The sequence below is a fragment of the Sus scrofa genome, chromosome 13, assembly GCF_000003025.6.
Source record: "Sus scrofa isolate TJ Tabasco breed Duroc chromosome 13, Sscrofa11.1, whole genome shotgun sequence".
Taxonomy (NCBI): domain Eukaryota; kingdom Metazoa; phylum Chordata; class Mammalia; order Artiodactyla; family Suidae; genus Sus; species Sus scrofa.
The window spans coordinates 113,468,183-113,490,008 of NC_010455.5; the positions used below are offsets into that span (position 1 = coordinate 113,468,183).

Here is a 21,826-nt window from a genome sequence, read left to right on the forward strand (position 1 = left end):
AGGTGTGGAAGAAATGGAGGTTGGTAGGATGGATCTCTTGGGAAAGATGTCTTACAGGGAGTATTGAACTGGTGATCTTGCTCTGATTTCAGGTAATTCTTGTAAGCTGAGAAATGTAACTTCACAGGGTGGGGTGCATTTTTTTTCAGATTTATGATACCTCAGTGCACATTTATGGTTCTGTTTTAATACTTGATAATAAGAATCATAATTACTGTGCTGACTAAAAGACTCTAGCCAGTGTGTTTTCTCCCTCTTGGGAAAGACCAGGTAGGCCAAATTGGAATGCAAAGATTGCTGGATATGTGTGTAATAAAAACTAGGGCATTAGCCATATGATTGAAATTTTTAATGACTCAGAATAAAATAAACCTGCTTTATGGACTGAAATAACTGCCTCTTATGGTCAGGAGCTAAGATAAGCACTTGTGGTATTTGGTCCCCTGCATCACTGAGCTTCCCAATGAGAATTTTTATTGAAACACATTGGGTTCCATACATCCAGTACTTCTAAAAGGTCATCTCTCTCCTTAAAGTAAGTTTGTGAATGACCTCTCTAGTCAGAATGTGTTGTATTTTAAGTTAAATTATCAGAAAGTATTCTTCATTAGGCCTTAATTCTGAGTTCTTGTGAAAAATTCCTATCATGTCATATAACTAGTGGGTAACTAAAACTTTGTCACTTGGTATACGATCAACATAAATGCTGAATTGTAAAGGCTTGCATAGTTTACATATTTAGTGAACTGAGAAACTGGAACAGGAGGATTAGATTTTGGCCTCCATATGCATTTTCCATGTTTGCCTACAAAGAACAGTTCTAAGTGAATCATACCTGTTGTGTGTAGGTAGATGAGAAAGAGAGAGAGGAGGTCATAAGGATATTTTCTTATGTTGGTACATGTGCATTCCTGGGAATCTTCTAGAGAGCATACCCACTGAAGAAGCATCATTTAATCTATGTGCTGAAATATCACATGTATTGATGTTGGTGAATTATAATTTCCTTTATGAATATCACTTCTGAATGACCATGGTAAGGTGTATTTCCTACACCTTGCTATGTCTGCCATTTACTGTGGACATGTCATATGTAGATATTAACACCTTCTGTGGTATTTCTCAATGTAAATTTGTTTCTATTGTATTGAGTGAAAGATAATGGCATCATCTTATAATAAATGATTGTGTTAGTGAGGACCCAACCACAATAGAAAACTCCCTGGGTCTTCAAAGTAGAGGATATTTAAAATGGGGAAATTATTCCATCAGTGATGGAAAACTGAGAAGCTAATCAGGGGGCAGTGAGGCAGCCAAGAGATGAACAATAAAATGGAGCCATTACTAAACTTGGGCTGGAGGGACAAAGGGAGCTGGGGTAACTTTCTGCATACACAAATGTGGAGGTGGGAGTGGGGGTATAACCACAGCCAGAGGCATCACTGATGGCCTAGTAGGAAGTACCATATCTTCTCCCTTCCTGCTGCCCTGTGGTGTCCTACTACCTGTCTTGTTGGCTGAATCCAGCAGGAAGGCTGCTGACTCAAGAGTCTGGGAAAACTCATCCCAAAGATCCTTAGAGCAGGGGAAAGGCAAGAGGTATGTCAATACCCACACCTTGGAATAGAACATGATGGAAGATAGTATGAGAAAAAGAATGTGTATACACATGCACACATATATTTATTACTGGGACACTATGCTGCACAGCAGAAATTGGCACAACAGTGTAAATCAAATATACTTTAATAAAATGTAAATTAAAATGTTTAATAAATAGATAACTTTCATAGGGATTTTTTAAAAGAAAAAAAGGGATGGAGAAAGGAAAAAGAAAATAGAAGAATTCTATAAAACTGTCAATTGTAACTTCACTGTGGACATTTCATTTCATTATGAAAGTGTCTTCTAGCAGAGGATACATGGATTTAACTTCTTAATACTAAGAATAATTACATTTTCCTGAGCCAACTGCTTAGTTTTTAACTATGGACACTGACTTATAACCTAGACTACTTCCCTCTTTACTTTGGTTTTTAGTAAGTTCAGAGTCAAATTTATATTGAGATCATAAGGAACTTACAGGTATGCACTTTGTGTACCAAATAGCCTACATCTTTTCTCTCTTTATATTCCTTTGGCTTCCTTTTTTTATTTTTTATTTTATTTTATTTTATTTTATTTTATTTTAGCATTGCAGATAGCTTTAAAAACTGGCATGTTCTTTTTGCATATAGCTGGTTCTAAAACTTTTTAAATGTGTTATTAAAAGTATTAATTGCTTCAAATTAAGTGTTGCATTACAGTAAGGATTATATTCTCTTAAATGTGAAAATCAACAAACTATGTAAAATATATAACCGCCGACAATTTTACTTCTAAGTAGTATTCAGATTCACAATGGTGTTCTGTCAGGTAGACACATCTCATTCCTTACTGAGATAATAGATTTTTTTTCATCAAAAATAATATTTTGGTACAAATATGTTTACAGTAACTTTCTCCAAAGAACATTTCTTCATCTAAAGATAGTCATGCTAACCACATGCCTTACTGTGGGTGCCTGTGTTTACTAAATCAGCTTGACATTGATTCTGTACCTCACAAGTTTCCACTGTTCCTTTTCATTGATTTATGATCAGTTAGGGATAGTTAAAGATTCTCACTAGTCTACTGTTTTGTTCATCAATTGCTGTATCTCTTCTCTATTTGTTCTCCTTTCCTGCCCATTGCTCTAACGCTACATCAATTCTTGCCAAATATCTTAACACTTAAACAATGTGAAAGACAGTCTTTTTATAATAGATTAGACTGCAGATTCCATGAGGGAATGGAGCCAATGTGCTTTGCCTATCATTAGAATCCTATTGTCCAGCAGACATTGAATAAGTATTTTTCTAAGGGAATAAACAAATGCCTGAATAGGTGAGAAACAGCTCTGTTTTTGTTTGTTTGATTTTTATGGCCACATTCACAGCATATGGAAGTTCCCAGGCTGGGGGTCAAATCAGAGCTACAGCTGGCAGCCTACACCACAGCCACAGGAACACCAGATCCAAGCTGTTTCTGCAACCTATACCACAGCTTATGGCAACGCCAGATCCTTAACCTCCTGAGTAAGGCCAGGGATTGAACCTGCATTCTCATGGATACTAGTTGGATTCATTTCCACTGTGCCTCAATGGGAAATCCCCAGATCTGTGTTTAATTGACCAATTATGTATTCTTTTTTTTTTTTTTTTTTTTTTTTTTTGTCTTTTTAAGGCCGCACCCTCTGCATATGGAGGTTCCCAGGCTAGGGATCCAGTTGGAGCTGTAGCTGCTGGCCTTTGCCAGAGCCACAGCAATGCAGGATCTGAGCCACCTGTATGATCTACACCACAGCTCGTGGCAATGCTGGATCCTTAACACATTGAGCGAGGCCAGGGATCAAACTCACGTCCTTGTGGATGCTAGAATTATATATTCTGAAAATAATTTTACTTATCATTTAATTTTTCATATTATGAATATACTCAAATCATGATAAATATAATTCTTATAAAATATTCTTTATATTATATAATTATATTGTAATTACTCAGAGGATTAATCCAATAAGTGACAACCTATATCAAAATCAGATATTGTAAAAATGCTAAAATGTCACTATTGATCTCTCAGTCCCAGCTGAGGCTTAAAGAAAATTTTTAGTACATTTCTAATTAGGACCAGCATGCAGAACTTTGGAAAAAAAAAATAGTATTAAACTTTGAGATGATCATTCTGCTGTTGCCTATGAAAGATAAGAGAAGTTGAGAAATAGAAGAATGGAAAAAGGAGTTTGGGAGGAAGCTTCCAGTAGTTTTAAGCCCCGGTATTTTCTCAAGGAGGAAGCCTCAAACGCTGTGAACAAGGGGTTTAATAGAATTACTTGGAAGAACTGTATGTCTGTCTCACACTGTGTGTCCAACATGAGAGTGACCTTTTGTTCCTGTTTTACTTACTCTGACTTGCTCTATTTCAACACTGGAGGTGTCAGAAACTCTGAGAGAAGAGATGTAAAAACACAAAGCAGAGAAGAAACTGACTACTCTCATTTCTTTGACTGCAAGTTTCCCAACGTAAAGATAGCCAAGAAGTGGGGAAGTATTCAAAGTTCTGACTAAGTGACAGTGGATCTTTTAATAACTCATTAGAGGAACTCAAGTCACTTAACAGTGACCAGAATGATGGAGTTTTTAATCCAGAAGTAGGAAAAAAAAAAAAAAAAACAGCCGCAATTAATATAAATGGTAGAAAAACAATTGCTTTGTAATTACGTTACCTGAGTCATTCTTGCTTTGTGTAGAGGTTACATGTGTGCTATTTTTATGTAATGTTTTAGAAAAGAACGTATTTGAATAATGTGTTGATTTGGAGAATCAGCGATGGCTATTTTAGCTGCATATTCCAATTTAAGGACCTAGTTATCCCATAGGAAATCCTATATAAGCAACTACTTGGTATCATATTGATCAAATAAAAGAAAATCATAGTCAACAGTAGCACAGGGATATTAAGACCGTGAGTGTATGTGTCTATTAATCAGTCTTCTCAAAAGAGTCTCCTGGTCTTATCTGTCTATACATGTTGCTATTTGAAAAGTGTATTCACCATTTTAAATTGTTGATGATTTCTTTCATGTATCTTCTGTGGCAACAGATAAGGTATATTCAGATACACATCACATATATCCAGATGCATTAGATGTAAAATAGGCCATTAAAACTTGTTTTAATGTAGGCTTTTGGTGCCTTGGAACAATAACAACTTAGATAACTGAAGTTTGTTGTAAGCACCAAACAGGACATGAGGCTCACAATAATGTATGAATAGGAATTTATTTGATTAGACCTTATTGATATAGAATTTGGTTCTAATCAGCTCCAAGGTCCCCAATAGCCTCAGTCCTCTGATTGCTGCTAAAGATTTGAACCCCTAAGGTGATTTGACTCCCTTTCCATCTACTTTTTTTTTTTTTTTGCCTTATTCTTTTTGGTTTTTTTTGCCACTACTTTTTGTTTGCCTTATTCTTCTCTCCAGACCAGCTGCTATGTTCTTCAGTACATATTCTTCCATTCCTACTCTCTAGAATGAAATAAAATTTATTATCATTTTGGAAGTCAGAGACATTTGTGACTCTGTGTGAAGTACTTATCCCTAGTCTAATCAGCTTTGGCCAGTTGGGATGCTCATCATCTTGTATAAAATGTTTTAGCTATGGCTATTAAGAGAACTCTTTAACTTAGAAGAAGCTTAAATGTGACAGGTACAATGTTTTATTTCTATTGTAAAATAGAGTCACAGAGACTTTATGATATATATTGTTGAATGAATGACCTATATGTGTGTGTATGTATGTGAGTCCACATATATAGATATATATGTCTTCTAAAGGTCATATCACATGGCTGAACAGAGTAAAGTGTGTTGCAAATTTCTAAAAGTAGTTATCAAGTATAATAAATCTTCTAAATGAATAAGCCAGTGAGGTTGAGTATATTTTTGAATGCAGGAATGTTGTCTTTTAACAGCTATAGATGCTGAGAAATGGTGAGAAGAAAAGGAGAAGATATGTTTTGTTCTCATTATGGCTAATAATGGTATCTTTTTATTTTAATGAAAGGGGCACATTGCTTTTCCTTCTTATAAATAAAATGTATCCAGGATGTTAGAATAAAATAAAAACTTCTCATAACCCTACTACTTTTTTCCTAACAGTTTATTCTTTCTTTCTTCCTGTCTTTTCCTATCAACAAACTTGTATTATACCATGTATACATATTGAGAACCAATTTTTCAAAACGATAAATATAAATTTGAACCTTTACATTGAAATGCAGCTGGTATTCCGTTATAAAGAGGATATGAATTTATTAAGCCTATCCATTATAAATTCTGGGGAATAGGAATGGAGAAATGTGTACTGGAGAACATCACAGCTGGTATGGAGAGAAGAGTAAAGTAAGCAAAACGGAATAGGCTCAATAAATGTAGGAGTATAAATGTACACTTAGATTGTCTCTACAAACATCTTCATACAAAGTCTTTGTGTGGTGGTTATTTAATTACTCCCTTCTGATAAATTCCTGGAAGCAGATCATAGATTCAGGGAGTTTAAATTTGTTTAGTTGTTTGCTTTGTGTTTCCAAATTGCATTGCACGACTGCCAGAATTCTAGATCCTCATTTTTTGTGTTGATGGGCCAAAAATAGTGCTGACAAACTTTTCTATTTTAATTGACCATTTGTATTTCTTTTTGCATGTATGAACTACTTTTAAAATTTAAAATTTTATATTTACTGAATATTATAAAAGTAAAATAATATTAATATAAGCACAGTGTCCCATCTTTCTGGATTTTATTTAGTCAACCCATTTTATTTGTTAAATGAAATGAACAATAAATATCTCTACATTTTTAAAATACCTGCATTATTTGACAGAGGCAATATTTTTCATCAATTTCTGGCCTCGTACAATAAATTAAGCATGATTAAGTTATACTGTGAAATGATCCTTACAAACATTAAGTAAATACACCATATTTTCCTAGCTGGTGATTAACTCTTCAAAAGTTTAGGAAATGTTATCAGTTATCTTCAGGGATTTTTTTCTCTCCTCTTATCCCACAGGAGTATATTTTTAACTTTTACACTTTAAAAATGCAAAGCTTGATGAGGGTAATGCAGTCAGCAACTGTTTTTCAGTCTCCAGCTGTACTTTCTAACCATCTTTCTGCTCCCCCTGTGTCTTGAATTATATTTTGGCCTCTGTCTTTTTACTGTTTGTATATTTTTTGTTCCTCTACAACTTCAATATAAAAGGGAGTGGGGGCAGGAAAGGTGGGAGATTTGAAGAAGGCAATAAAGCAACTGGCATTTTAATTGGAGAAAAACATGTAAATGTATAATAAAAGTGAGCATAATTGATGCAAATGATAACAGAGTGAATTTAACAGTAATAGAGTGATGGTTCCTAAAGGAAGTAATTAGCTGTTCTATCATTGATCTCTCCAGATAAAAAATGCACATTGTCTTAAATTTAATCACAAAAGGAATACAAAGGATAAGATTTATTTAATTATGCATTGTGTTTTATTGCTCTGGACTTTAGTTAAAGCAACTGCTACACTCAATTTCTCAGTGTTATATAGTGTGACATTAATTCTCTTAACTGACTGGATCAACTCAGAGGTGAAAATTTATGAGTTTCACAGTTCCTCAGGCATTTCACTGGAGCCAGAGCAGCATCAACCAATAGGATTAGTGAGGATTATTGACTGCAATAGCCACCTTCTCAATCCCAGGCATCCTTTGAGGTCTGGCTTAGGTGCCAACTTCTTTATGATCCTGTTTTTTGGTCTCCCACCAGTTGAGTTCTCTCTCCTTGCAATTCTCAGTGGTAAATTTTTCTCTCTTTTTGTTGACATAAATCACTTTCTGCTTAACGGCAGAGGAAAAACTATGGGTCTGCCCCAAACCTTGAGGCATAGTATGGGGACACTCAATAAATCTATATTGCAGGAGACAATGCACCCAAAATACAGACTTTCTTTTTTATTATTTTTATTATAGTTGATTTACAATGCTATGCCAATTTCTGCTAGTGACCCAGTCATATATATATACACATTCTTTTACTCATACTATATTCCATCATGTTCATCCCAAGAGATTAAACATAGTTTCCTGTGTTGTACAGTAGGACCCCATTCCTTATCCATTCTGAATGCAGTAGTTTGCAAAAACCCTTACTGCCATGTATATTATCATTTTTTAAAAGAACGTATACTTCTGGCTGTTCATGTATATTACTGAAATTGAAAATTATGTATATAAAACTTTTTTTTAACATATTTTCTCTCTATTCTGATAGCAGAGCTAAAAGTTGATTTTGAAGGTAGAGGATTTTCTCTAATGAAAACATGTGCCACATGTCTGCTGTATTCCAGGCTCTGTGCCAGTCACTTGACAGTTTTTAATGATATTGTGTTTAATCTAGAGAGCATTTCCTTTCTATAAAGAAGAAATGAAAGTAAAAATTTCACAGAAAGGTATTTCTATGATTACATATTTGATGGAAGTGTGAAGTAGTATCTCTCAGTTCTTTTCATGCTGTGTGTTTCAGGAAAGGATTGTATCAGGCGAGGGCCAGTTCTGCCTGAAGTCTTGCTCTCTTCTTTCTCAGTGGTCATGTAGAATCAAAGGACTCCTACCCCCCATCTTCAGACTCTTTCCCCTACGTTTCTCTTCTCTTGTCCCTCCCTGCTCCCTGTGTAACACAATTATTTTATCTTCAAGTTTACAGACTGCAATCAGGTTATTTATTTTCCTTGTAAGTGAATTTTCTTTATCTTTTTCACCAAATGTATCTCTGGTGTAAAACATCAGGACTAAGTTAGATTATTAAGGATCAAAATGCAGGCGTTCTTAGTTTTTCACATTTGATTTTTTCTTAATGGGAGGAATATATTTTACATAATGAAAGGACTCTTTTGCAGGGGCGATCAGTGAAATATTTTCATCAGATATATCAAGGTCATCTGTGCTTACTGGCTGCCTACCCTGAAAATTGCTCAACCTTAATGCTCATCACATTTTTCTTATATCTTTCCTGCATTGACTATAATAAGCTTTTTCATCCATTCACTTCTTGATCTTATTCATTCCAAAAAAAAGGAACAAGATCAGTCAGACGCTGTACAAGGGTAAAAAATAAACCTTTTCCTTTGAGGATGGAGTATGTCAGTTTCCTGTGGATTCACTTGACTTCCCGACACTCTTGCCATAGAAAAGTTGGTAATGATCATGTTCAGTAGAGTGAAGTATGGTTAAACACGGAAAAGTTGGGAACTGATTAATTATTTCTCTCTTTCATGTTCTTTTTTAATGCCAATGAAATCAAGATTCAAATAGCAGGCATGGCCCTTTGAGATTTGCAATTTGAAAATCTCAATCCATGCTTTAGAAATTAAGCAAAATACTTGAAAATTGCAGCTGAAAGCATTAATCTCTTAATTTCATCAGAATAGTTTACAGGAGAAATTTAAATTAAAATACATGTGAAAATAGATAAATTGATTTTCTAAACATTGCATGAAGTATGTTATTACAATCACTTAAAAATGTTTAAATAGGTGTTTCTAGCCGATGGGAGAGAATAGAAAGTTGGCTTGTAATTCAGATATTAAAAAAAAAAATGGATGATGGGAGTTCCTATTGTGGCTCAGTGGGTTAAGTATCTGACCTTGTCTCTGTGAGGATGTGGGACTGATCCTTTGTCTGGCTCAGTGGGATCCAGAATTGCCATAAGCTGTGTCATAGGCCACATCCTGCAGCTCTGATTCAACCCCTGGCCTGGGAATTTCCATCTATCACGGTGTGGCTATAAAAAGGAAAAAAAAAAAAAAAGATGATGAAAGTTTCCTCACTGCTGCTCCTATCTTGGGAAACTGTAACAAAATGGATAGGTGATTTTTTTCCCCGAATGTTAGATTCTTATATAACTCTAGCATGGTGGTTATTTTTATATATCAACTTGGCTAGACCATGGTGCACAGATGTTTGGTCAAACATTATTGTAGATATTTCTATGGAGGTATATTTTTAAAAAAAGATTAACATTTAAATCAGAAGACTTTGAATGAAGCAGGTTATCTTTAGTAATGTAGATGAGTTTCATATAATCACTTGAAGGCCTTAATAGAAAAAGACTGACCTCACAGGAAGAAGAGGGAATTCTATCAGCAGACTGACTGCTTTTGAACTCTGTGACTCTTCCCAGAGTTTCCAGACTACTGGTCTACTCCACAGATTTTGTTTGGACTTGCCAAACCTCTATAACTGCACATGCTGACTCCTTAAAATAGAAATCTCCCTTTCTCTAAATATATACATCCTGTTCTCATTCTCTGGAGAACCCTGACTAATAATACATTGAGATTTAAGGAACTTAAACAAATGCATATGATTTAGCTATTTTTTTTAACTCCAGGATAATTTAGTCAGTCTTGAAGATTAAACTAAATAATACGGAATATTGATATTGAAATATTTTTTTAAAAAGCCAGTTCTCATCATTATCCTTATTTTATTCATTTCTGTTCTTATTTTAATATAATATTAAATTTATAGGGTAGAATTTAAAATTATATTCTGTGTCTATCAAGTATTTAGCATAGTTTATTAAAAATGCTTAATTTTCTTAACTTGGTGGCTTGGGTAGTTAACTCCCCAAGCACAAATGTACTTCCCAAATTTTACAAAGAGTCATTCTTATCTGGAAAAAGAAATGGCATTGAAGTTCCTTTCCCTTTCATTATAACTGGAGCAAATATATTAAATTTTATATGCCTGATTTGGGAAATCAGTTTCTGTCTTCAATAACTGATTGTGTGTTATAGCTGGGTCCTTTACAAATGAAGTACACTTCTATTGCTTAAAAATTGCTTTCCTGTGCAACATGATGTAGTAATGAATTAAATCCAAATGAGCCTTATATTCACAATGTCATAATATGTAACTCGTCCCCTGTGGAACTTTTTTATTATCTAATACAAGGCAAGCTAATATCTTCCTCTCATGACTCACTTCTCAGAAGGGTATGCAGTTTTCAGTATTAGAAATAAAGAAAACTCTGATTTGAGATCAAATTACCTTTTTATAAACTTTAAATCACAGAGAGCACCTTATCATGTCCCAAAATATGCAAATCAAATTCTGATAGAACAAGAAACAAAAGAAGTAGTTCCAACTGGATGGAGTGCATTTCTATCTGTGAGAGAAAAAATGAAACTGAACATTTTTCTTTGAACAGAAATATGTGCAGGTGGTTTTTACCTTCAATAAAAATAAAATAAGTGTGGGTGTTTTCTCTCTGTTTCTTCACTTGGTTTCATCATATTAACTCTATTCTGTAGGGAACAGCTTGTAAGATCAGCTTGTACCAATATTGTAGTTCAAGCTGCTACATAGATTTAAAAGTTCTAATTTATTAGCTTGATAATTTTTGTGATTTGGTGAAACACATCAGATATTCTCTTATTACAGATGCCGTTGATGTCTGGATGGCATATCAGAATTTAATAGCATATTTCAGAATATGTCTTGGTATTCATATAGGCAAAACACAAAGGGAAAATAATGTTTATTTTAGTCCAGAGGGGCAACCAAGACAAACTGTATCAGATTTTCATAGGGTGCTACTTCTTATGACTATCTGTGGGTTTTTTTCTTAGCCAGAACATGGCAGATTTTTTTTTTTTCCTGCATCTTATTCTGGTGAGCCACATAGCTGGATCTGAATCAGTTGCTGTGATAGAGATCTAAGCTTTTCTTCCACCACTCGTAAACTTAGACAAACTAAATGCCCATAACATCTGTTTCTCCTTTTTCAAATTTTTGAATTATGTGTCAGTCATAGTCTAAATAATACACAAACACATTATTTATATAGAAGAGTACTAGGAAGATAGAGGCAATGTCAAATTGCTACACTGTTATGGGTAAGGAGACCTCTCATCTTTCTAATTTAAGCATTTGTATTGTTCTTGGTCACATTTATATTACATTATAAAAATAACACCCAATGGCTTACCTCAAAGACCATTTCAAGATGCCTTTAAATACCAGTACATTTCTTAACGCCTGTTTTTATTTATTTAATGATTATTTATTGAGGGTTTACTGTGTGCTGGGTTAGCAACAAAAACAAATTTAAAAATGAACAAGCCATAAAGATACATGAATTTATGGAATTTATGTTGCAAATGGCCAGAGGGAACCAATGGAACATGCTTGTTCTGTAAACTAAGTATAATGACTCAAAATGATACATTGTGGTAAGTAAAGAAGGAAGGAGAGATTGACTAATATACAGGTCTTTAGTGTTTAATTCTGGATGTAGTGGTCAATTCAGTTTCAAATGGAAATTTAACTGTGTTCTAGGAGTGTGGAGTAGTCCCTCCAGACCTCTAACCCAGGCTGCCTGTGGGACTGTGGATTGCTCAGCAGCAGTTTGTCAGAACCTATACCTTCTTGCACAGAGGACTTTTATGGGGCTCCTCTCCTGCTAGCTTTCTGCCATCTTTGCAAATAAACAAGAAAGCTAAAAGAGTGAGTTCAGTAGGAGATGGTGAACTCTGACCACTCTTGAATTTCTATTCATTTGCAATATTTAACATGGAATTTAATTATTCCAAATAAGAAACACTGTGCTCCATTGCTGCTTCTCTTAAAAATTACTGAAGTTAACATCACTTACTTAAGTTCTGCTTCCCTTCGCCTGAATAGCCTCATTTCTAAGGATTACCTCATCACTGCTGGTTGTTTTTATTTAGTGTTTTTTTTTTTTTTTCCCCTGAATTACACATTACATACAGAATTGGTATGTTGTGAATAATAAGTAAAATCTTTGTTACAGCTCAGTCTTATTCTGAACCATTCCATGGATGATTTGTTAACCCTGGATTTTTAGTTCTTAATTCTTGTTTAATCAGTTGCAATCTTTTTTTTTTTAAAGAGTTGCAGTTTGCTAATTATATGTAATTACAATCTGGCACCCAGTGGTGCATGTTAGCTTTTAAAGACTGCAGGCAGTATCAGAGTTGCTTTACAGAAAATATGAAAATATTCAGGTGAATTTTCTTAATGTCTATCTATACTGCTACTCCATCCTTCAAATGGATGGGGCCAGGGTCTTGGAAAGTATTCTTCTCTAGCTCTTTTGGCAGGAAATGTCCAGAGGGAATTGGGACCAGAGGATTTTTAAAGTCTCAAGGTGTGGGTTCTCAAAATTGAGAAAGTAGCACCTTTGTGGTAATCATGAAGGTAGTGATTGCTGCTAGCAATTTTCATTCCAGAAGTAAAATTCTTTTTCTGTGCTGGCAATAGGGGCCAACTGTATGACAGACAGTACTGATGTTAAACATTGCCACAATGATCTGTAAGCAGGAAAAAGAAATTTGGGCACTGGGGGGAAGGTCACCTGGAAAATAATTTGCTGATTGATTGAGGAAAAAAAAAAAAAAAAGCTGTGGGAATGACACAGAATGACCAAACAGAAAAAAAAAAAAAAAAAAAAAAAAAGAAAAGAAAAAAAAAGAGAAAGGGGAACTATACAGTAATTTGAGAGGTGAAAGAAACAAGATGACAATCACCAACAAAACAAATTGTTTTCCTTCTGCCAGGTGATTTAAGAGAGGGTTTCTAGTTTCTAGATGAGAAACATGGAAGTTCCCAGGCTAGGGGTCGAACCAGAGCTACAGCTGCTGGCCTGTACTACTACAGCCACAGCAACTCAGGATCTGAGCCGTGTCTGTGACCTACACTGCAGCTCACAGCAACACTGGATCCTTAACCCAGTAGGCAAGGCCAAGGATTGAGCCTGCATCCTCACTGATACTAGTGACTTTCCTTTCCAGTGCATCACAGCACAAATTCCTAGATCCTAGAAAATTCTTAGAAGGGGAAAAAAAAGAGGCTTCACCAGAAGCTTAATGGTAGAAAGAGTCAATAATAGGGCAATGGGGAAATGGCAACTCAGCTCTGTTGCAGACCTGAGAGGCCTCCCTCCAACATCCTGGGGGGGCTCTGTGCGAGCCCTGGAAAGAAGGTGAAGACTTGCCCTAGGAAAAACTCATCCAGCCTGAGTCTGAGTCTTGGAAGTGAAGTAAGCATCTGAAAAGAAATCTTGAGAAAACTGCAGAACTTAGCAGAAAACCAAACATGTAGATCTCACTTTACCTTGGAACATTGTCCAGGACTTTCCAGGATCTATATCTAAACTGCACACTCAATGTTGATAGAGGTCATGCAATATTTTTCTGTAGATGAAACTATTAATATAACTCTGTCATAGGAATATTTGTGTCTAGTTTTCTGAAATCCCCAGAGTGCTGGGATATAGGAATTTGTACCTAAAGATATTGTTGCTTATGGTCTTCGTAGGCAGCTACTAGTACTATATTTGAGAAAATAAAATAGTAATGACTTGGGTTTCCATCTACTCCTGAGTCAGTTTCATTTTGAAGCTATTGCTCACAACTCAGCCATGGTCCACAGATAACTTTAGGCAGTTCTTGGAACACTTAAACCCATGTTTCTCATCATTCAGAGCCACTGATTTCTGCTGTCAGGCAGTTGGGAAAAGGTAAATTAGGGTCATTCCTCATATAACATCATTTCCTTAAGTCTCAGTGCTGCATTTCTGTAATGGGCATACTATTTGAAGTCAGGAATTTCTATCACAGGTATGATCCAATCCCAAGGAATTCAGCTGTATGATCTTAAGGAATTTCTTATGATCCTAGTTGACTTATTTATAAAATGTAAGTAATAGTCCTACCTTCATATAAATAGATAAAAACATGTACTTAGGGGTTAGCATGTAAGAAACAGTATTAATCTGCTATTTATCATTATTGTGTTTTTTTGATAATAAAAATGTCTTCGGCTCTTCTCCAGAAGTAATTTCTCATTGATCACTACTTTAAGTTTTATTTAAGTATAGTTGATTTACAATGTTGTGATAATTTATGCTATACAACAAAGTGATTCAGTTATACATATACACACATTCATTCTTTTTCAGATTCTTTTCTCATATAGATTATCACAGAATATTGGGTAGAGTTTCCTGTGCTATTCAGCAGGTTTTGTTGGCTAACCATTCTATATACTACAGTGTGCGTATGCCAATGCCAGACTCCAAGACCATCCCTCCATCCTCCTGTACCTGTCCCCTTTGGTAATAATAAGTTTGTTTTCACAGTCTATGAGTCTGATTCTGTTGTGCAAATAAGTTCATTTGTATCTTTTTATTAGATATCACATATAAATGGTGTCATATTTGTCTGACTTCACTTAATATGATAATTTCTATGTCCATCTTTGTTACTGCAAATGGTATTATTTCATAGTTTTTTTTAATGTCTGAGTAATAATCCATTCCATATATGTACCACATCTTCTTTATCCACTCCTTTGTTGATGGACATTTAGGTTGCTTCCATGTCTTGGCAATTGTAAATAGTGTTGCAACAAACACTGGGGTGCATGTATCTTTTTAAATTATACACAAAATAATAGGCTGATATAGACTGGCTTCTGGGAATGTGGCCCAGATCATGTCTCTTTATCTCTCCCCTCTTGTATCAACTTTATCATCTTTCTCCCAAGTTCATGTTAGTTTTTTTTTTTCTCTCTTTTTTTTTTTCAATTTACAACATTAGAATCTCACCTTGCATATTCCAAGTATTTTCCTAAACAGTCATCCAAGAAATTTCATTTTCAGCCAGAATAATACTTTTTTTTTTGGTACCAAGTGCATGATGATGTTTGTAAAAATAACTTTTATTGTACCTTAAAAATATATTAAAATATCTTAGTCCTCAGTGCATACTGAGGAAAAATCCAACTTCCCTGCTGAAAACCACACTCTGTCATGGCAGCAGAAAGCAGATAAGCAACAGAAGTTCATTCTTCTCTTTTGTTTTGGTTTTTTTAGGGCTGCGCCCTTGGCATACGGACGTTCCCAAGCTAGGGGTCAAATCAGAGCTGTAGCTGCCGGCCTAGCCACAGCCATGCCAGATCTGAGCGCTGCCTGTGACCTGCACCACAGCTCATGGTAGTGCTGGATTCTTTAACCCACTGAGCAAGGCAAGGGATTGAATCTGCATCCTCATGGATTCTAGTAATTCCCACTGAGCTACAATGGGAACTCCAGTTCATCCTTTTTAAATCATACTGTAAAGGCTTGAGAAGTTAGGATAATTTCATGAAGAGCTTTGGAACAAAGTTGGTTGGAAGTTGGCTTTGATACAATGAAAAATCATCAAAGGGTTCTGAGTAGGAGAAATTCAAGATCAGAAATGCCTCTTTAGAAGATCACCCTCTGAAGTACAGGTTAGAGAAAGAAAATGGAAACAGGAAGGGTAGTGCCGAGGTGGTTGCAGGTGTCACTTTCTTAGTAGACAATGTTACCCAAATGTGTGGTCAGTGAAATATGTGTTGGTGGATCATCAGTGATGAGATGTACAAATGCTAAAATGCTTAAATGAGAGGCAGAATATAAAAATTCTGTTTTATGTCTACTGCCCATTTTTGATTCAAACTAAGTTTCTCAGGCTTTGAGACTAAAGCATCCTTTTCAATACTTTTTGTCAAGAACTTGTGAAAGTCTGATATTTTATATACCCACCAAGCTAACACATTAGTATGTCCTTATTGAATGGATATTTGCTTAAGATATGAGACCCTGGTTCAAAAATGAAAAATTGTTTATTACAGCACAGCAACCATCCTAAGTATTATGTTTGCATGAGTACTTTGAGTCCCACGCACCACAGGGTGATGAAAAGACAGCTGGTTGACAACCCTAAGCATGCAGTGGCTACATCACAGAAGAGGAACCTCTGATTTAGGGATTTCAAATCTTTCATACTGGACAGTAATCACACCTGCAAGAGACACTGTATTCATCTTTGCAAGACAGTAAACAAACCTGACCTTTTCTCTGGGGGAAACACTATCTCTATCTTCCAAGGCTGTTTGCTATATACATGTCTTTGGAAAGATCATTCCAAGTAGGGGCAGTCTGTGCTTTGACCATAAGATATACGGAAAGGTGAGAGTTTCATGAAGAAACAAGTTTTATCTTTTGTTCTGATTTGTCAGGTCTTAGTAAATTATATCTATTAAACATCTGCTTCATGTTGTGGGTAGGTAGGAGTGAAATTCTCAGAGGAATATAGTAGTCTCTGATTTCAAAGAGCTTGGAGTCTTGGGGAAGGATAAAAAGAACAATATGTCCCAATGGTAAATAGAAGTCAACTGTCAAAATTATAGTAAAACAAACAGACAAAGTGCCATCAGCAAAAAGAGGATTCTCCTGAAGGGAATAATAAATCACATGGGTGTGGCAGCAATGATTTTCAACACTTGAATTTAGCTTCATTGCAAAATTAACTCTTAAGTCAAACCAAACCTGAGAGAGAACCTGGGGCAGATCTGGAGGGGATGGGGTGTAAATAGTTGGAAAGAAGATTTTGACAGAGTACCCTCTTTAGTCTATGGGCTACATGGTATTATGAGACCAAAGTGAATATAATTTTTCTTTCATTGTCTTCAATGCATATTTTTTAAATGTATGCTAAATATATGTGATATAATCTTAGAGTTACTTCAGGCATTGAAAAATTAGCTATGCTTTATGATACTCTAATGAGGCATTACTAATCATGTGGCAATTAAAAACAGGAAAGCAGAATGTTAGAACTAAACAGACATTCTGGGATATGCTCTAAAACCTAAACTCTTTAGCCATGGTTGGAATGTCGTAATAACACACTGGGATCTAGAAATTCTTAGAATGAAAAAATATGCCTAAAATTTGAAAATATTGTGATATTATTCATTATGTAGTGTTTTGTGAGGTGGAGGCTTAGATTAATTATAATATGTAAGCAGTGAGGGAATGTCTAAGGAGATAGGTATTGGTTGTAGTCATTCGTTGCAGCCCATTTAAATCATAAAACTTTTCAGAGTTGTTCTTTCTTTTAAACAAATAATTTACAGGTTTAACTGATCTGTGTCCTTTCCCAAATTTTTATAGTAGACTAAAATGGATTTTTGAAGCTAAACATCTATAAACCTGGTTTTAATTGGAAAATAAATATGTTGAAATATCATTGACTATCATATCTACTTTAATATCAGATAGTAAAATACTTCTATTTTTCTCAGTTAATTGAAACTGTCATATCTATTACATATTAGAATTATATTTGTAGAAAGAAATACCAATTTCTCTATTCTTGAAATTAACTCTGATTGCTACAGTTTAAGCTCTTAACAGGAGTGCTTGCCTTGTCTTTCTGATGGCCTGAACCAACCAATAAACAAAAGCTTGTTAGTATTTGTATCCTGTTTCGTGTGTGTGTGTGTGTGTGTGCTTTCCAGTAAAGCTCTATTATCAATGCCACAAATGTTAAGTATAGTTGCCTGACATATTGGTATCAGAATCTATTCAAGATGGTGCTGAGCATATACCCTTGTCTTTATTTTAAGTAAAAGATACTGATAAAACATTTTTACAAGTTTTACGTATAACTCTGAACATTTCTAAAGAATAGATAACACACTTAATACTTTCACACCAATTCTACAAGTACAGTGTTTGCATAAACAAATATGTATACTTAGAGGCAACAGATATAAATTTCTCTGTATTTTGATTTAAGAAATGATCCACTTAAAAAGTATTTGCTAGAAATCTGGGGTGTGAAAATCTTAAGTTCTCTTAGTGATGGAGCAATAATCTATATTACTGCTTTGATAAGATGCTGATTTACTTGGAATCTCTCAAGTCAGATTTAAGAATGTCAATATTCTGAATAGTTCAAAAATTCTTCCCAAATTTTGACAGTGGCTATAGAGAGATCACAGAACTAAAATGAATTGTTTACTGTTTTGTATATCAGTAATGAGTTATGCTAGTGGGCTTGGATCATCAAAAAAAAATAATTACATAAAGAATAAAAAAAATAAAACTAGCCTTGAGAACAACAGTGAATTATCACTTTGTAATCACCAAACAATGTACTTTAATGACAACAGCATGCAGGAATTGGTAAACAAACCTTGTTGATAGTAGACTGGTCAGCATACGGTATTGTGACCCAGAACCTGAGTGCAGATTTTTATAACTTGAATTTTTAAAAATGCATTAGAAACTTCAATTTAGATATTCTAGAGTATTGAATAAAAGAGACACCCAATTAAGTCATTCACTCAGGTTCTGGGTCAGTGAGCACTGTCAGGATAGGTTATCTTAGTGCACTGTCTCTGCTGTAACAATATTGTGATGAATGGAGAATGACACCAGTTGCCCATTTATCTCCTAAGATTACTGCTTTGATGATACTGATTCTTCTTGTGGATTGTTAGACTCAAGATTACAGCCCAGGTACAGAGAGATAATCAGTTTTGTAAATTCTGCTCTTAATACAGCCTGATCTTTTACTTCCTTAGCTAAGATGTGCTGGTCAATAGCTATCGAGAGAATAAATTATTGCATATTATAACACATAAGGGTATCATAATTCAAAACATATTTATTTTGTGTCAATTGGATAATAAGCCTCAAATTCCTAAACTGTATTTGCATATTTATACAGTAGACATTATTAAGCATATGTTTACAGTGGAGGAGATATCAGGGCAATGAAAATTTAAAAATGCATAAATTAGGCTCCCTGGTTTCAAAAAGCTTAGACTATTAGGAGGTAGGAGATGAGAATGTTTGATGAAATGATGTAATTAAATAGTGTGTGATATAACCAAAGAATTATGGGAGTATCTAGATAAGTAATAACAAAGTTTTAAAGAACAAGAATAATTTCACAAAAAGAATGAGTTTTAAGGTAGTTTTCCAGTCAGAGAATGAAAGAGAATTCAAAGTACAAGATAGAAAAGTGCAGAGCCATATGGAATATTGGAAATAGCCTTTCATTCTATTTGGATGAAGGCAGGATGTGTGGAGGTAAGACAATTTGAAAGAGAAAGGGAGAATGGGGACAGAACAGGGAGAAAAAAGGAGAGGGGAGGAGGAAAAGCAGAGGAGGAGATCCAGATCCAGGTCACAGTCAGATTATGAAGGACCTTGTTTGCCACCTTAAAATGTTCTTGGTTTGTTTTGCTTTATTTTTAACCTAACAGCTGAGGAGTCACTTAATGAGATATGTATTCTAAAACAAGCACAGGAAACAATACTGAGGGTGGTTTATATGAGGAAAAAGTTAAACAAGGATGAGAAGGTAGGAAGCCATTGCAAAAATTCAAATTATTGGAGTTCCCATTGTGGCTCTGTGGTTAACGAATCTGACTGGGAACCATGAGGTTGTGGGTTCGATCTCTGGCCTTGCTCAGTGGATTAAGGATCTGGTGTTGCCGTGAGCTATGGTGTGGTTTGCAGATATGGCTTGGATCCTGCGTTGCTGTGGCTCTTGCATAGGCTGGTAGCTACTGCTCTGATTAGACGCCTTGCCTGGGAACCTCCATATGCCGTGGGAGCCGCCCAAGAAATGGCAAAGAGACAAAAAAAAAAAAAAAAAAAGCAAATTATTGCCTGCATTGCTGGTAAGGTTGAATCAAAGCAAAATCCACAGAAACTGAAGCACAGAATGAATTTCAATAATATTTTAGAAGTATCATGAAGACGATTTGCTTCTTTAGCAATAGAAAAAGAAGGTAAGGAGCCTGGTTCTTCCAGACTGTGCTTTTCCTGACTTTGAGGTCAGATAATGTTTGTTTTCTATCTTTTCCATGTATTTACCCAACAATATTTCTTTGGTTCCTATTTTACATAAAGCCCAATGATATGGATGATAATGTAATTTCAACCCCTGTTGAATGTTTTTTTTCTGGCATTAAAAACATAAAAATATAGCAAAACAAATCCTCTAAGCAATCACACTCTGGGACATATAACCAGAGAAAACTTTAACCTGAAATTTTAACACAGGTGCCTCAATGTTTATAGCATCACTGTTCGTAACAGCCAAGACATGGAAGCAACCTCAATGTCCACTGACAGAAAAATAGGTGAAGAAGATGTGGTATATGTACACAATAGAATATTATTCATCCATAAAAAAGAATAAAATAATGTAATTTGCAGCAATATGGATGGATACAGTGATGATAACATGAAGTAAATCAGAGAAAGACAATACCACATAATATTACTTATACATGGAATCTTAAAAAATGATACAAATTAACTTATTTAAAAAACAGAAATAGACTCACAGACATAGAAAACAAATTTCTGGTTACCAAAGGGGAAAGTACAGGGAAGGAAAAATTTGGAATTTGGGATTAACACATACACACTACTATATATAAAATAGACAGCCAACAAGGACCTACTGTATAACACAAGAAACTATACTCAATATTTTACAACAACTTACATTGGAAAAGAATCTGAAATAATATATAATCTATATAAATGTGTAACTGAATCACTTTGTTCTACATCTGAAACATTGTGAATCAACTACAATAAAAATATAAACATTTAAAAAAATTAAAAATAAAACAAATCCTCTAAAAGGTATGGATTTCTAAACAGTGTTTGTAGAAGCATCAGCTTTTATGTCTTTAGACATTTACTCATTTTGGACCTGTTGTTTAAGCAGAGAGCTTAATTTTATAAAGAAAGACAGTGTTGTTCCACTAAGCTAGTGTTCATGCAGTTCTAACAGAAATGACAAGAGTGAAGGCCATTAAAAAGTAATGCTTGAGATCGATCAGAGATAATGAAATTGCATTGGCCCAAGTATTAATCAATTTTAATAATTGCGTGTTACAATGGTCTTGCAATAAAAAGGCTGTTATTTTCAATTCAGTTCACTTAAGCTATGTCTACATGATTATAACACAACTGGTTGAAAAATGTAGATATTTCTAACACCTGTGCAATCTGTTTGTTGATTCTCTTTTCAAATTCCTAACAAAAAGTAATTTTGTTGTCATATATATATATATAAAAAACCTTAAAAAGGTAGTCTTCAAATAAAGGGAGTCTAATCTGGGCTAATTAAAAAAAATCTATTGTCTAACAAAGGTGCCTTAATTAATATGCCTTTCATAAAGCTATAAATTAATTCACTAAAATAATTATTGATGGATTTGTGGATAGCCCTTATTTTTCTGATAGCCTCTCCCCGCCCCTTTTTTGCCTCAACTTTTTGTGTGGTATCTTAATGAACAAAAGTTCATTAAGAATTGATTCCTTCCTG

At 34.7% G+C, this 21,826-nt stretch overlaps 1 protein-coding gene across 12 annotated transcripts in view; it reads left to right on the plus strand.

Annotated features, from left to right (window-relative positions):
- Positions 1–21,826, plus strand: part of NAALADL2 (N-acetylated alpha-linked acidic dipeptidase like 2) — a 1,365,504-nt gene that overhangs the window by 618,072 nt on the left and 725,606 nt on the right. The window lies entirely within an intron of this gene.